Raw genomic sequence first — 16861 nt, 5'->3', positions numbered from 1 at the left:
TACTGAATATAGTTCCCTGTGCTATACAGTAGGACCTTGTTGTTTATCTATTTTCTATATAGTAGTTAGTATCTGCAAATCTCAAACTCCCAGTTTATCTCTTCCCACCCCTGTTCCCACCTGGTAACCATGGCTTTGTTTCCTGTCTGTGAGTCTTTTTCTGTTTTGTAACTAAGTTCATCTGTGTCTTTTTTTTTTTTTTTTTTTTTAAGATTCCACATATAAGTGATATCACATGGCATTTTTCTTTCTCTTTCTGACTTACTTCACTTAGAATGGTGATCTAGGTCCATCCATGTTGCTGCAAATGGCTTTAAGAAATTTTTAATGTATCATTTCATTATCTTCTGTCTTCAGATGCCATCATTGAAAAGTTCAAAAGCCCTTTGAATTCCTAATTCTTCACATGTGAGTGTGGTTTTTTCCCTTTATCTCTAGTGTTCTGAAATTTCACAATGGTTTGTCTTGGTATGAGTCTATTTTCATTTATTTCACTGAGTGCTCCGTGTTCCATTTGGTCTAGCAACTTTTCATTTTCAGTTCTGGAAAATATTAAGTGTTTCATTAACGTTTGTCCTCCCCTCTGTTTTTTTTTTTTTTTTTATTATTCTTTCTGTAACTCCTCTTGTTTAGATGCCCTCTATCAGTCCTCTAATTTTTTCTCTTCTATCTTTATACCTCCATATTTTTCTACTTTTTTGGTATTTCCCCAAATTTATCTTCCATGATTTCTATTGCAGTTTTTATTCCTACTTTTGCATTTTTATTTTAGACATTCTTTTCTTTCCCCTAGATGTTCTGCTCCTAATGCAATCTTATTCTGGTTCCATAAATACAATATTTTCTTTCTTTTCTGAGAATTTTAATGATTGTTTCCTTCACCCTTCAATAGTTTTATTATTCTAAGTAGACTTTACCTGTTTATTCTGCTCTCTATCTTTCATGTTATAGGCTTTACCTCAGCATCTGATATCCTAAGGTTAACAGCTCATTGTTAAAATAAAGAACTAAAAATATGTAGCTCAGTTTGCATGTTGAGCTTCTCTGTAGACATTCTGTGACTAGATTGTTTGGAGGTGATACCCGATCTTGGTATTTGTGTCTTTCTGTTTAGGCTGGTCATATTCTCTAGAGAAGACTCCTCACATCTGCCTGGAAGGTAAAGACCAAGCCAAAGGATTTTGATAGTCAAGAGGGAGAAGCAGATGGAAGGATTGTCTCATCATTCAGTAATCCTGTGTTGTATATGATTTAATTGTCCTTTGTCCAGAAGAGAAACCTCTAGTTTTTGGTCCTGCATGGGTGAGAGTGAGGGGCAGCAATTACCCTGCAAGGAGGGTGGGGTTGGATTATTGATGAGTAGTATGTATGAAAAAGTAAGTAAATAATATTAACTCTAAGAAAATAAAAATACAGGAATGGAGAAAGGTGATGGATCAGCTAATCAGTACTGACCTAATATTATCTGAGTCTCCTTATTGTAGCTCCCCTCCCCTCAAGTACTGTGAGCATCTGATTCCTGAGGCTTCAAAAGATTTTGTTGTGTAAATAAAAAATCATTTTATTTTACTTTCCCCAAAGCTAGTTTAGAATTTGGTCTCTAGGGTCAGCTAAATCAGTTACTCTTTTTATCCATATGTTTTACAGCTTCCACAGTCAACTATTCTCTAATTCTCTGCATCTTTGTAAACTTATGCCTTTAAAAAAATAAAATAAATTACAGACACACACATTGTTATTTGATTTTAGAAAGATTTTAGGCAAGAGCAAAATTAGATGAGTTCAGTTTATTTTAACCTGAAATATTGATATTTGTCCTCTTGAATAAAAATAGTTGTTCATTTTACTTTTGTATTTTTATATTCTGTCCTTTCAAGCTTGACACTTAATTATGTCAAATCCAACCATGCCAAAATTTTGCAGCCTGTCAGAGGGAAGAGTTCCTGCTTTCTAACCATTTGTATTTTAAATTTTTAATTATGCCTTGGGTATAAGGATCTGTGATGAAGAGCACCCTTCAGCTTTCCCTTCCAAAAGAAGATCGTTTGCTCTGAGAGCCACAGCGGCCGTCCATGCTTTGCTTCAATTTGAATTGCTCTTTAGACCTTCTGATTGTTAACACAGGAAATGAATTGGCTCTTTTGGCATACTGGTGCTATTTCAAACTCAAGCTAATCCCAAAGTGACTGTATTTTTCTTTGGTATGTGTCAGTTGTTGATTATACAAAGTTTTATCTTCAATCGGAGCTAAAAGCTAGGTAATAAAAAGGAAAAATAATTCAGAGCATTAGTTAAGCATTTGTTGAGTACCTGTTGTATACAGGGCTCTATACGGGGAGCTATAGTAGAAGAAAAAGCTCTTGTTCTTTGAGAGGTAATTTAATAAGGAGAAACAGTGAACAAACATGAAATATCTAGTGAATGCTAGAAAACCATTCTTTCTGCTTGTTTTACCATATATTTGTATTTAAAAACAATAAGAGAAATAGGAAAAGAAATTATGTATGCATTCCCTTTGGATCTTGGCTTTGTTTATTAACCATTATAATAGTCTTTTGTAAGAATTATATAATGCAGAGTGATATAACTAAAATCAGTATGTTATCATGCTTCCCTCAGCATTTCTCAAATTCTTGATAACTGCTTTTAACCCTAAAAGATTAAGCAAAGAATATGAAAGAAAAAAGAAGATAGGTGATTTGGGGGGGGGGGGGAGTTTTATATTTAATACTTTTCTTTCCCTTCAGATTTCAGTACATTCATTTGATTCCATGACTGTTTACCTTCAGGAAGAGAAAGAGAATAAAACAGAGTGGTGAGAAGTATCTTAACCCACTGCCAATCTGTAGCATCCAGCATCTCTGGTCCCTTCTGACTGCAGAGAGTTTCCAATGGCCATTTCTGACTTCTAACCTGGCATTTCATTTTAGTCATCTGTTGTTCTTGCAGGCATTTACTTTAGTCATCTGCTGCCCCTGAGCATGTTAGTGCTGGCCACTCATTTTCTTCCATCTTACTGAACTTTGTAACTGCTTCCAAGTTTCTGAAGGATATTTGATTCCATTACTATGTCCAAATACTTGGTATGGCAGTAGAGATGATGAGAGATGGCTGGTGGTGACCAGTGGAAATTTGTTTATCTACTCGTTCAGGGCCAAAAATTAGAATAAAGTCATAGTGCATAGTGGCAAGACTAGGACTAGGAACTGCGTTTTCTCATGCCCAATGATCTCTCCGCTGACCAAAGTAAATTGTTTCATGGTTTTTCTTCACATCTGCCACTTGTTGAAATGCAAGTCCTCAGTGACAGAACTGAGCTTATCGTATCCCTGTGCTCTTGGCCAGTCTCTTGCAAAGTGTCCTGATTTGTTATCCTTTCGGTCTCTTGGACATTTTCCTTCTTTCTGTTTAGGGAAAATACTGAGATTGCTTTGTAGAGTGATCATATGTGGGAAATGCTGCTTATAATTGATGATAACAGCTGAAAGAGATGAGCATGGTTTGGGGCTAATCAGTTAAGCTGAATTCTTGATACTGAGAATATTTATACTGTTGACTCACCTCTGGCATGTCTCTTAAACCTTTGGGGCCTCTTTTTTTTTCATCTGTAAAATGGAGATAACTTGTATACTCTACAGCTTATGGCAATTTTTTGAGACTAAAATGGGATAGAGAATGTAGGAGAAGGTAATAACCTACATGTAAGGTGGTTATTTGAACTTATAGAGGCTTAGAGCAACACTTAGGATTCTAAGTTAGGGAAAACACAAAGATGAATATTGAAGTGACTAATCAAGGTGGGAGACAATGAACAACTATAATGTATACAGTGGTAAGCAGGCTTGATTCAATGATGGAGGAGTTGTAAAGAGTAAGGGATTGTTAAGACTTTTACACTGATACCACTTGATGGCTTTTGATTAAATTAGCTTGTGTAGGTGTGCGTTTATATTAGCAGAAAAGTCTTAAAGAACTCTTATAAAAAGGGGTTCTTTAAAGCAACAATGGTAAGAAATTCTTCCTTAGTCACTTAGCATAAATAGAAAAGATGGTCTATTTTATCATTTTACAATTGTTAAAGTAATATAGTAGTATAAGAGTAAGAAAAGTCCTCTGGCCTGATAAATATTTATCAAAAATCAGTATAGAATTTAATTCTTAGACATCTCATACCAAATATCCTGGAACTACATGCAGAAACTACAGTTTTCTGTGTGTGTGTGTGTGTGTGTGTATAACAGTAAAAGGTCAGTTGTTTTCATTTATTCCCCCAGTGCTTAGAAGGCTCTGTTTCTTTTTAAAATTAATAAAGGTTGTGATTAGGGTAAAAATGGGGGGAAAATCTGAGTTGTAGGGTGAAAATGTAAAGAATTAAGAGTAATTATTAATGAGTTTCATTCATTGTAAGTCTTAACTGTAGGCATTAAAGTAGGCTTGTAACTTAAAGTGCACCTGTTAAAATTATGAAAAGGTATTATTTAATGTGACATAGAGTGAAATGGCTTACCAGGAAAGAAATCTATGATAACAAGTACATACTAATACATAAGGCATGAGGTGTTTAAGGGATGAAGTGTTCTATATAAGGAGATTATCTTTGGAGAGACAAATCCATGACTTGAGAAATGAGGCTAAGCATTTTCTGCCTAATGAAATCTTGTGTATAAGGGTACTTAATTTTATTAGGTAAAGTGGTTTTCTTTAATCCTTATGAGTCTGTACAGAAACCTCTAGGAACCCTCATGATACTGACTCTCCAAATACACAGTTCATAGCTTGAGTAGCTCATTTGTTCAGTTATTTTTGCTACACAGATTGTGCATAAATATATTTTTTGGTAACAACTTTAAGATACTATCAGATAGAGCCAGGAGTCCTTTTAACTAACCCTTGTTTCAATCTCTGCTCCTTCCCCAGAGGTAGTATCTGTTATATTTTGCTTTATCTCTTTCTAGACCTATTTCTGTATATTTACATATCTGTACCTGTGGAAAATATAAAGTACTGTTTGTATGCTTTATTTGTGTGTGTGTGTATGTGTGTATATATATATCACACAATACTATCTTTATGACACTTGCTTTTTTTCCACAGAAAAATGTGTTTTGGAGAGCTTTTTCACATTAGTGCATTATAAAACCACGTTGTTCTTTTAATTGTTGCAGATTTTTCATAGAATGGGGATTCAGCCACTCCCCTGATGAGGAACATTGAGGCCGTTTGTTTTTTCATATGTTTCCCAATAATTTCACAATAAGCATCCTAAAAAGTTGCCTCATTAGAAGCAATATTAACAATTATCATGATCTTTCACTTGTAATAAGTTATGACAGTGATGTTTAGGTTGAGTTAAATCTTGATATTTTTAAAATTAAAAACATTACTTGAATTCTGGTAATGGTGGCATGAAGAGGCTAGCAGTTCCCCTCTGCAAAAAGCAAATATAAAACCAGACAGAACTGTCAAAAACAGCCATTTAGGGGTACTGGAAATTGACCAATGGCAGTTTAAAAATTGATCTTGCACAACTATTAGGGCTTTGGGTAAGAACAGTGTAAGTCTGTGGCTTTCTGGCTTTGGCCTTTCCCAGATACTCCTCAGTAATACCCCCCTGCCTCAGTTGGTGAAAACTGAAGCTTTATCAGCTTGAGACTAGCTGAGAAAACCAGCTACTTTGTGCCAGAGCTGGAGGTAGGGGAGTAACTTGGTTCAGGGAAAGGAGGAGTGAGAGGGGACACAAAAACCTGTGGCTTTGCAAGTGCAAAGTGGTGAATTTGGTTGGAAACAAGATGGAGAGAACCTGCTACCTTGCTAGCTCATGGTTGTGGACCTAGTTTGGGGTGACCAGTGGACCAGAAGAAATTTGATAGGGAAATCCCAGAAATGAGAGTACCATAGAAGGGCTGAGATAAGCTCTCCACACAGTTCTGGTTGTCTGAGAAACTACATATGTGAAGCAGAGACCCAAGAGAGCCTGGCAAAAAGTTCAAACCAAAAGACTGGAGAATTGGCTGAGTGTTGAATGTATTCCCCAATCTATACACAAATCAACCGGCAGAGGCTGGATATTTTACAGTCTTGAGATGTTTGAGCACAACCATTGCCTAGGTCATTGGCTAACCATTAAGCTCTACAGACAGACACAGGGACACCCCCTAGGAAGCCAGACTCAAATATAAAAGTAAGAATTTAAAAACTGAACAGAGATGTCCCAGCTGCATACCATGTTAGAAAACTGATTCTATAGCCTTAGTCCGGATGAATTATTTAGACAGCTCTGAAAAGTAAAATAAATCTAGAATTACCACAGTAGAGTGAAGGTTCAATTTTCAAACAAAAAGTGCTGGACGTGGGGGAAAAAAAAAACTAAGAAAACACGACCCATAATCAGGACAGTGAATGGAAGCTGACTTTGAGTGGACTTGATGTTGAATTAAGAGACTTCAAATCGGCTATTTTAAATATGTTCAAAGAATTAAAGGACAATATGTTAACAACACTTAATAAAGAATACCAGTAGTGAAACAAATTAGAAAAGGACCAAATAGAAATTGTAGATTTGAAAAGTACAGTAATTGAAATGAAAAATTCATCAGATAGGCTCAATAACAGATTTGAGGTGGCAGAGAAGATCAATAAAAAGTACTTAAGCCAAAGAAGAGGGGAAGAAGATACTAAGAAAAGTAAACAGAGCCTCAGAGACCTGTGAGACAATGTCAAAGCATTTCAGCATACATGTAATGAGAGTTCCAGACAGAAAGAAAGGAGAGAAAGGGACAGAAAAATATTTGAAGAAATAGTGACACCAAACCACCCCAGATATGGTGGAAAATACAACTTAAAAAGGGTTCCAGTAAGATGGAATAAGCACACTACACCCAGTCTTTCCTGGTGAAAGCAGCTATAAAAACTGGATCGCATACAGGAGTACCTACTTGTGGACTCTGAAAAGTCAATAGTAGCAGGTGAGTTGGAGAAGACAACCAAAAATTTAAGTACCGTTGAATCAGTGGTGAGTTTACTTTTACTTTTTTTCTGCTTTGGTATCCCTGGACCTAGCCACAAACCTAGAGTATCAGAATGGACAGATAGAACTCCAAAAACTCACTGTTTCTGGCTTAAAGGGCAAGGTGCTCAGCAGGAGTGCAGAAATCTCTCTCTCTTTTTCCATATTTTCTTGCACCCAGCCCCTAGGAAGTCCTTTGGCAGCAGTTTTGAAGCAGCTACAACAGCCACAAGGAGCCAAACTAAACTCCAAAACAGGAAACCTTCCTCTTCAATTGGAGGAGTCGTAGTTCCTGTCATTTTTTGTGTGTGTGTGTGGTTTTTTTCCTGTGTTCTCTGAACCAGATCATGAGCCCAGCTACAGAAAGTACACTGCAAAATGGGTTAAACTATGTCCCACACTTATGGCTGGAGGATCAGTAAACAGCTTCCCAAAGAACCTGAAGTACCAGACAGATTACAGAGATTTGGAAAGGAACTTCTTAAAGTTGTTAAAGCTTTCCTGGGCTCATCCTTGAGGTATGCATATGAGGATCTGACCCTAAAATGCATACATATATGTTTAGTACTGAAATATGCCAATAGACCACCAACTAAGTCCCAGACTGGCTAGTGGATGGTGCATATGTGGAACACATCCAAGTAACACTGTGAAAGTTCTGAACAGTTTACTGGTTTCTTATAAAGTTAAATATACACTTACCATGTGATCTAGCAATCACACTATTAGGTATTTACTCAAGAGAAATGAAAACTTTAAGTTCACAAATAAGGATGTAGATAAACAAGGAAAACTAAACTAAGATGGCATTGGTACCTTAGAAGGTCAGAATTTGAGACCTGAACTCAACTGAGTCAGTTGCTTGCTAAAACAAAAATAACAGCACTCTCCGTAAGATTTCAACAAGACAGCCTTTTAGTAAAAATGTACTGCATACAATTCAAAATCTCTTGGTATGTGAAGAACCTAGAAAGCTTTAATTCATGTGGGCAAAGATCAGACAGTAATACTGAAATGACCCAGATGTGGAAATAAATTATCTGAGATAGATTTAAAGAAGCTTTTATAAATATGCTACAAGTAAGGGTGACCCCCCCCCTTGAAATGAATGGAAATATAGAATGTCTCAGTAAAGAAATGGAAAAAAGAAAAAACAAATGGAAAATTTGGAACTGAAAAATATAATAACAAAAAACTAATTGGACAAGCACAGTAGTAGAATGGAGATGACATGAACTTGAAGGTAGATCATAGAAATTTATTTAAATTGAAAAACAAAGAGGAAAATAGTTGGAAAAAATAATGAGCTGAGCTCCAGGGACCTATTTATAATACCAGACACCCAGAAGGAAAGAAGAAAGAATATGGTACAGAAACAAATATCTGAAGAAATAGTGTCTGAATACTTCCCAAATTGGTGAAACACATGAGCCTGTAGACTCAAGAGGTTCAGTGAACCTCAGATGGAATAAGCCCAGTGAAATCCATGTCCAGAAACATCATAATCAAATTGCTGAAAACAAGATGGAGGGAAAAAATACAGAAAGCAAAAAAAAAAAAACAGTAGTAGAGGAACTATTTGAATGAATATGGATTTCTCATCAGAGACTATAGAGGCAAGAAGGAAGTAAAACAATGTTTTTAAACACACCTGTGGAGGGGAGAGAGGGGCAGTGCAGATGTCAATCCAGTGAAAATATTCTCTAGAACCTACATTTTTTCTTTTGAGAGGATTTCTAAATGAAGAAATTACACTTAATAGAAAATAGTTTCCAAGTAATATTGCCAGAAAGTGATATTAGCTGTTTTTGCAAGGCACTTAGTTCATGATAGGAATATTGATAAGTTCATTGAAAATTGTAGTTCACTTTCCTTTCTGAATTAAAACTTGTCATCAGAGGATGATAAAGTGCAAAGTGGGTCAGTTAAGATGATTAAATTAGGGGAAAACCCAATGGGTTCTGTATTTCTGCTTTCTGTATTTTTTTTCATTTTGTTTTCAGCAATTTGATTTAACTAAAAACATTGTTTATAAGGTGGGAAAAATTGTAATTAAATTGCTGTTGAGATTCGTTTTTCACTTACACTTTGAATAATTAGCAAGAATCACCATTGAGAGATGGTTGAAGAGACTGAATTGAAGACTATTAGATAAAACAGAATATTTAGCATTTATGTGGTTTTAGTAGATTAGTCATGTAAATTTATTGTATAACCTCATGAGTTGTCTATTTTATAGGTAAATAAGTATGTAGTTAAAAATTTTTAATGTTGCATTGGAGAAAAAGATTAAAATTCAGAATTTCACTCTCACTGAAATTTAATCATTCCATTTGTTGTAACAAATAATGAAATGAGCTCTTGATGGAGATATAGCTGATACAACCTGTTTAGAGGACAATTTGACAGTATTTGACAATAGGAAAATCTCATATCCTTTGACCTAGCAGTACTACTCTTAGTATTTACTTAGTAATGATGCATACATAAACACATATATATGTTTATAAATATAGACATGAGGTGCTGATTGTAACACTGATTATAGCTGCAAAAAAAAAAAAAAATGGAAGGAACCTGTATATTTTTCAGTAGAGGACTGACTGAATGTTGATGCATGCATACTGTGAAGTACTAGATACATTGGAAAGAATGAGCTCCAATATGGAAAGATTGCTAAAATATTTTATTAATAAAACAGTCATAGTCAGGTTATGAAAAAGAATATATTCAAATATAGGGATAAATTTTACTAGAAAGTCTATGAAGGAAATCTCTTTGGAGAAAATCAATTTTTGTGTTTAAAATATTTTAATATAGTTAAACTTTCACCACACAGATATATATATACACACACACATATCCATGTGTATACATGTGTGAATATATATTGACTTATTAAAAATAACCTATTGTTTTTTAAACTCATTTTTCATCAAAACTAACATTTTTACTCCATTATCTTCTAGTATTGAATATTACCAGTAATAAGTGGCATTAGAGTCTGATTATTGTTCCTTTTACAATCTCTTTTCTTTTTTTTCTGGACATCTTCACCTCTCCCCTGTTAATCCTCAGCATTTTGAAATTTCACTTAGATATGTCTAGATCTGAGTCTTTTTCATTCATTTTGAAGTTTGTATGTCATTTAAGTTCAGGAACATTTTCTTTTATAATTTCTTCAACTATTTCCTTCCCATCCTTGTCTCTGATCCTGTCTTGCAAAACTCCTGATAGGCACTGTTGGACTTAATTTTAAGTATTCTCGTATTTTCCATCTTTTCCTCTTTGTTCTGCATTTGGGAGTTTACCTTGACTTGATTTTCCAGATTAGCAATTTCAGCCTTATCATTCTATCATTTAACCTGCTGTTTGATTTTTTAAAATTTAACAATACTATTTTTAACTGCCAGGAACTTTTTCTTCTTCTCAGATTGCTCCATTTTCTCCCTTTTAGCCGCCTGCTCCTATATGAATGCAATAGCTGCTCACATATCTTTAAGAATGCTAATAAAAATAAAAATTTAAAGTTCTATTCTCAGCACCATCTGTTTCCCTCATAGTTTAGTTTGTTCAAGCTTTGTCCCCTGTCACCAATGTTTTCTTCAGATACCTGATCTGAAGTGGTTGGTTTATATTTATAAATGAAGGACTAGGCTGATTAATCCAGAATATATAGTTGGTGAGGGTTTCCTCTGTAGATGTGTAGGGTGTCCCCCTCTCCTGGAATGGGAGGGCATCAGTAGGCACTGAGTATGTTGTAATCCTGTCCTCAGGGAGGCTCCTTCGGATATTTAGGCAAAAAGCTGGTGAGCAAGCTGGGAGCCCTCAAGATAGCTAAATTAAGAAGGAGGAATTTACTCAGGAGATAGAACATACTAGTACAAGGCTGTAAGTTGGATGAACAGAAGGGGAAAAGGTGTTGCCACTCCTGGAAGTGTTAGACAGTGTGGTAAGGGGAATTTTTGGTTGTTACAATAACTGAGGAATACTACAGGCATTTGGTAGTGTTCCTACCAAACATTTGAAGAACAATCCTGTGCAGAAAGGATTATGCCAGTAGTTTCCTATTTGAGAAATACTACTTTAGTGCATTCACTCCTGGATAATCAGTCTCCCTTCCCCAACACCTCTTCTTTAGTGTCTTTTGTGAAGGACCAGGTGTACTTCAGCCTCTTTGCTGTTTGTTCAGGCCCCACATCCATGTAAGGAACCCTTCCCATGCAGAACATGTACCCACTCTCTCTGGAAAGAAGTTTGTGGAACTTCAACCAAAAAGTGTGCCTTTGTTTATGGGATTCCTTAATTGCTGTGAGTGGTTGCCCATCCACTGTGCCTGCCCTTTTCTTTTGTTGACTCCAAGCTTAGATTTTCTCTAGGAATACTTTGGGAAATATGGCTCCAAGTTTTGTTTTAAGGCTTTAAATGTTGAGCATAAATTCAAGATTTTCAGTAGGATGAAATGTTTGATTATTTGCACCAAGATGCCTTCCTCTGGTGTCTCCCCAGTTTCTCATCATCTTATCATTCTGCCACCCCCATCAAAGAAAGAGTTAACCTCTCCTTTCCGGTACTCACTCAGTGTTAATAATGTACTAGAAGGTATTGTTCCAGGAGTTTCCATGCATTATTTAGCTGCAACAACTCTGTAGGATATATGCTATTTTCATTCCCCACTTAACAGAAAGAAACTGACTTGGAGAGGTTAAGTCATTTACTCAGGTTTTCAGGACTAATTAAGAGTCCGGGTTCTTAACCACTAAGCTGTATCACTTAATTCTGCATTCCTTCTTAGTGTTCTTATCATCGTGCTTTATTCATGTCTTTACACATTTTGATCTATTAGATTTAGGTTTTAGAGGAAAGATATTGTGTCTCTGTTCTCTTCAATATCTACTGTCATGCCTGGCCTAGAAGTGTTCATCTAACACTGATTAAATTAGCTGAGCACATTCAAAGTTTAACTTTCTTCCTTGACTCAGTATAACTAAATTAGAATTTGAAGATATTAGTTTGTGAGCTAAGGTATTGACTGCATATTGTTATTTTATAGAAAACAATTGTTTTTGTTGATCTAATGATTTAGATGAACTCTTGCTGTCATAGTCAAATCAGTTGTGTGAATATTGTGTCAAAATTTAATTATAAAGAAGTATTACTTGATCCAAATTTCAGTAGGCTCCTTTTTTCTATACCGTTTCTTGGAAATGTATTTAAATTTTTTTTTTTTTTTTTTTGGCTGCTCTATTGCAAATGCATTAGAAGTTCTCCACATGACTTTTGGTTAGCTCCTTTAAAATTATGCCTAAATATTTTCAAATGCAAACAGAATAAGATTTCGTTTTATGTTTTCTGGATCTGTAAATTATGCAGCATGGTTCTGGTGAAATAATTGTTACTCTTTAAAGCATAAGAGCAGAAATAATTTTTAATGTGATGGAAATTAATTTACTTGTCATATTTTCATTGGAGAATTCAGTTTGTTGAATTGAATGGGAGTGAATATACCACCAAATGTGATTACAAAAGGATTTTTAATATTAAAGTAGGCTCTAGTCCTAATTTATTAAAAATGGTTGATCTATTTACTTATAGTTCTAAAAACGGGGTAGAAATGCTTTTGTAAAACAATTCTAGAAAGCTTTTGGAACAGAATATAGGTGGGTAAATACCATTCATTTTATTAAATTTGCCTTTTTTACTGAACTGTATTATACAAAGTTAGAAGTATATTTATATGTAATTGATATTGTAAAAGCCTGCTATTTTAGTAGACTAAACATTGAAAGATACCACTTCTATCTTTATGCTTTGTAATACTATTTGTGGAAAGTTAAAAGCTTTAAGATTACTGCTTTATAAACTACATCATATTTTGCTGATTCCAAGTATTATACAAATGTTTTATTTATAAATAACAATATATAATTTTAAAACTATTCTTTATTTTGGTAACAGAAAAATGTTACATTTTTGTGACTGAAACTAGGTTATTGAGAACTTGTGATGTATCAAACTGTGGGCTGGTCGCTGGGAATATAGGTTTGAACAAGACAGATCAGATTTCTGCATTTATCAGGCTTAAGAGCTTAAAAAGAAAATTATACATTAAATAAATACTTACCAAAATATTTACAGCTTTATTAAGAGTTACAAAGCGTAGAATACTATGAAACTATATATTGGGAAAATTTATCCTAATTGGAGCAGCCAAGGACATAGAAATTCTGCTCCTGAAGGATGGGTATGAATTAGGTACACAAAGATGGTGGTAAGTTGTGGGGAGGACTTTGCATCAGGATAGGGAAAGATTGGTGCCACTAAAGCTACAAAGGATGGTACAGATTGTTGAATCTAATAATGTATTTAAAAGGCTAATAAGCCATAAAATTTACATTTTTATCAGTTCCTTGCAGGTGAGATATGTATCACTCATAAGAAATTTATATATATGTAGGAGGCTTTTGTGTAGTCTGGGCAAGAAATGATGGTGGCTAGGACTCACGAGGGGCTGATGGAAAGAAATTGTTGGATTCCAGAAATATTCAGGAAGTAGTCTACTGTTTGCTCTGAGTTAGTTTTTGTTCCTACCAGTGTCAAACTTTCAGACATTTTTACTGTTTTTTTCCCTCTTTAGCTATTTGCTTTATTTTTGGGTTTTTTTTTTACCTTTATTAATATTTTGCTGCTGTTTTAATAGAGATTCTAAAGGGAGACTATAAACTTAAGCAGTCAGTCTACCATATTTAACTGAACCCTACCCCCACTGATTTGAAATGTCACCTTTTGCATATATTAAATCCTATGTAGCTATTCTGTTCAAGATTTCCTGTTGCTGTGCCAATGCTGCACCAGTTCAATTTATAGTGTTTTTATACATGATAGTGCAGTCACCTCCTGTACATTTATGCCCTTTTCCAAATGTATTGGCTGATTTTACACATTTAATTTTCAGGTAAATTTTAGAATGACTTTACCCCAAAATTCTATTGGGATTTCTGCTAGGATTTCTTCTTACTTTCTTTTTTTTTTTTTAAAGAATGATTTGGAAAGAAGTAACATTTTTTTAGTATTGGATCTTCCTATCCCAGAACATGGTCTCTTTATTTATTTTAAATGTCTTCTAGTATATTGTATAGTTTTCCTTGTATCTGTCTGAACGTTTTTATTTTAGCCTTATTCTTTATTTGTAGATTTTGTTGCTGTTATAAATGGGATATCTTTTTCCCCCAATGATGTTTTCTAATTGATTTTTTACTATTATTTAGAAAAACTTTCGACTTTTCTATATTGCTGTAGTGTCTAGTCACTTAGCCAAACTCTTATAACTAACTTTAATAATTTTTCAAATGATTCTTTGAGACTTTCCTAAGTAGATAGTTATCATCTGTGGTTTTTTTTAATGTCACCTCTTACTTCATTGATTAAAATTTTCAATATGGTTTTGAAAAGTAGTATTCTCAGTGGGTAGTCTCAATCTTTTCCTTGGCTTTAAAGGTAAAACTTCTGGCTTTCTTCCATTAAGTATGATGTTCATATAGATTCTGGAATAAAATTATTCTGGTTTCATTCTAGTTTTACTATGGTAACATTTTCCTTTAGGATTGGATTTTGAATTTTATTTGATGTATTTGAAGCATTGAGATGATTGTGGAGTTTTTTTTTTCTTATACTGTGGTAATATAAATTACACTATGCATGTCTTAATGCTGAACTCTCTTTACTAGGATAAACTGTACTTGGGTATTAATTGCTATTTTTTAAGATATTGTTAGATTCAGTTTGCTAATATGTTGTTTGAGATATTTGCATATATGCGCTTAAGGGGGGTTATAATTTTCTTTTTATTGAGTTTTGAAATCCATGTAGAAGTTGGAAACTTTTTGCTCTTTACTATGTTTTGTTTTAAAAATGTGAATCATCTCTTTCTTGAAGGTTTGTTAGTATTTATTCTTAAGTCTATTCAGGACTAATGTCATTTTAAAAGGGTAGATCTTTGAAAACCTTTTCAATTTCTTCTATTATGGTCTGTTTCCATTTTTACTTCTTTTTCCTAAGTTTCAATAATTGACATTTTCCTAGCAAATCTCTACGAGGCTAGATTTTAAAGTAAAGTCATTCATTGTGGTCTCTTTGGAATCTTCTTTATGCCTGCAGTTATTTTCTCATTGCATTTCTAATGTTATTTGTGTCTTCTCTTTTCTTAGTCAGACTAGCCAAATATCAGTCTATTTATATTGGTCTTTTGAAACAGCCAACATATTGATCAAATCTGTGGGGGTTTTTTTCTTGGATTGATTTCTGTTTTCCTTTTTAACTCCTTCTATTTCTGAATTTCCCACTACTTGTAAATTTTGGCCTTTCACGGTCCATAGCGGGTTTCTCCTACTTTTCCTCTCATTGCCCTTTTCTAGTGGGAAAATTCTTCAGGTTGATCTCCCCAATACCCCTGCTGCTGCCCCCACACATTATAATTTAATCTTTTTCTTTCACCAACCCCCTCAAGTAAGTCTGTTTCTTTGGCAGTTAATGTTTCTGTTTATTAAATTTGGTGAGTTGCATTCATGCTTCTAGTTTTTGTCAATGTTTAGTGATTCTTGATTTGTTCATATTTGTAATTGAAGGATCTGAATTAAATATTTTAATTTTTCTCTAATTCAATTAAGAATCCCATTTGTTTGTTACTGAATCTAGCTTCCAATTAAAGAGTCCATTCTCTAGTAATTAAGGAGAAGTATAACTTGTAGGAAACTTAACTTTCTGAATTTTGGGACTTTCCTTTCTTCCTGGAATTTCTGAGTAAATTGGGACACTTCCCTGCCTGTCTGGCTCCCACTCAGCTTTGCAGGATTCCCATTACAGAGAGCTTCCTATTTCATGTATTATGTACACTAGAGTTGCCTTGTGGTTGTCCATGTCTGAATGGTTATTATAGATTTAGTTTGTGTTTGAATATTTTATAAGGTTAATTCTCTCTCATTACTCTTTGTTGTAATTTTCTCATATTTTCTTATTTTTTTCATGTGCTTTTAGGACAATTTAGTTTAAAGAAACTTGTATTTTTTTGATCGTTCATGTTATTAGATAACTAATTTATAAGGACAAACCAGTGAATTGGCTTCTTAAGGGCAATTATTTCTTCACATTGTCCTATAACATCCCAATAAATGAAGGCAAATGGGATTATGCCAGGTATCAGAACATTATTTTATTCACAACAGAGTATGGAATGAAAGTGTAGGGCAAATTCTTGCACATCAGGGAAGTTATGCTAAGATTTGACATTTTGTAACTGGATCACCAGGGTAAGTTCCACATGCCACCACCACCTTATCTAACCTCTCCACCAGTTCCTGTTTGCCTTTCCCACTAGTCAACTCTGAGACGCTATAAATCCAAACAGTTCCCATTCAAAATAGGAAGATATTGAAGACACCAAGTTTCCTTACCCCAGCTCTCACCTTTGGGATTAAATAGCCTGGAACAGGGCAGGTAAACTAAGTGAGAATTTTTCAGCAGGAACATTATAAATAATATCTGAATTCAACTCCAGAAAAAAGTGCTATCACGGGAAAATAAAGTCTTAGCAGATGTTCTGAAACTGCCCATAAGAAAGGACTGGCAAATGACCTTCTAAGTACAAGCTCTAAGAGTTCTGGGTTCAGTGGGGCTTTGGTTGGTCCAGTCTGGGCCTGCAGAGCCAGATTACCTAGGGGCTGCTTGGCAAGCACACTGCAGTCTGTCTGAGTCTTTCATGAGAGTCCTTCAGTTCCATCACAGACTACTCCCCAAAGTGTGATTCAGTTGACCCTTGAACAACAGAGGGGGTTAGAGGCACTGACCCTCTGCATAGTG

The 16861-nt window shown here is 34.7% G+C and overlaps 1 protein-coding gene across 4 annotated transcripts in view; it reads left to right on the top strand.

Annotated features, from left to right (window-relative positions):
* PALS2 (protein associated with LIN7 2, MAGUK p55 family member) overlaps nucleotides 1-16861 on the top strand; it is a 103705-nt gene that overhangs the window by 28628 nt on the left and 58216 nt on the right. The window lies entirely within an intron of this gene.

This window comes from Camelus bactrianus, chromosome 7, assembly GCF_048773025.1.
Source record: "Camelus bactrianus isolate YW-2024 breed Bactrian camel chromosome 7, ASM4877302v1, whole genome shotgun sequence".
NCBI classification, from domain to species: Eukaryota; Metazoa; Chordata; class Mammalia; order Artiodactyla; family Camelidae; genus Camelus; species Camelus bactrianus.
Note: the sequence above shows the minus strand (reverse complement) of the source record. Positions and strands in the feature narration are given on the sequence as shown.